Below are 1268 nucleotides of genomic sequence, written 5' to 3'. Positions count from 1 at the left end.
TCCGGACCAGTCAGTAGTGCCTGACTTTGCTAGGAAGTGTATACTTGCACTAGTAATAGCACTCTACAGACAGAGGTCAATATCCTTATTTTAAAACATTCCCTTTATTAACTAGTAGTCTGAAAACTTATCATACTTCCGCACTTATTATGTTGCTTACTTATGTTACTCCATTTCATCGAGTATATAACCAGAAATAGAGACGAAATAAAGGCCTTATATTCCTGGTAACACATTAGCGATACAGCTCTTATAAATATCAACTCTCGTTTGCACTGAAATATAGACAGGCCAAATACTGACCTGTGTTTACATCTCCGTATATTCCAAAAAATATTCTATATTTATTGTAATAAAGATAATATCTCTTACAATGCCGTGCTGTTCTATTCGGTGGTGTGGGAAAAACAGCAAAACGTCTAATTACAAAAAAAAACGGAATCACATTTCATCGGTAATTAAATATTAAATATGTAATTTTGCAATTTTCGTCCATTATAGCAAAGCTTAAGTTAACTGGTCGATTTGAAGTGAAACGGTTGACGACACCAATTAATGACACCCGTCAATTGTTTCGAACTCGGACTAGCCAATCGGAGCGCAGTTGTCCCAGTAATGATAAGGCAGAATAGTTTTCAAATAAATTACATGACATATCGCCTCTATTTCTGGTTATATACTCGATGCTCCATTTAAACTAGCTGAACTTATTTCCTCTCTTTTTTTACTGCCGATTTTTAGACAGCTGACGTGTAACAAGTACGCAATCGCAATTCAGTTGTGCCGACTGCATTGAAACTATATTTTTCAACTGCATTCCAAATTCTATTTTGCAGTAGTAACGAGGTAGAACACTCTTACAATAACATTAAAAGTTCTATACTAAGTATTAAAAGATAGTATAGAATCAATCTTGTTGCTCTCATATTATTATAACAAATTATAAAGTTAAAAAATCAAAGTTTTAAATCGAATTACGCGAATAGATAAATCGTTTACTCATATCAGAAATAAATTACAAGATTTATTATGACGTAAAGAATTATGACATTTTATCGATACAATATGTTAATGCGTGACAACACTATGGGAACAAACCGGTACCTACGTTACACACGAGAAGAAGAATGAATGCATTATCAACGAGTGCGAGCTCTGGACAACACTGTTCGTATTTCAAATCTGTAATTAATAAATAAATCGAAATAATCTAATTCTTATAAATAAATAGACACAAATAAATGGTGTGAAAGTGAATATGCTTCTAA

Source organism: Hyposmocoma kahamanoa, unplaced genomic scaffold (assembly GCF_003589595.1).
Source record: "Hyposmocoma kahamanoa isolate Upper Pololo Valley unplaced genomic scaffold, ASM358959v1 88, whole genome shotgun sequence".
Classification (NCBI taxonomy): Eukaryota; Metazoa; Arthropoda; class Insecta; order Lepidoptera; family Cosmopterigidae; genus Hyposmocoma; species Hyposmocoma kahamanoa.
The sequence above is the reverse complement of the archived record's forward strand: the minus strand, read 5'-3'. Positions refer to the sequence as shown.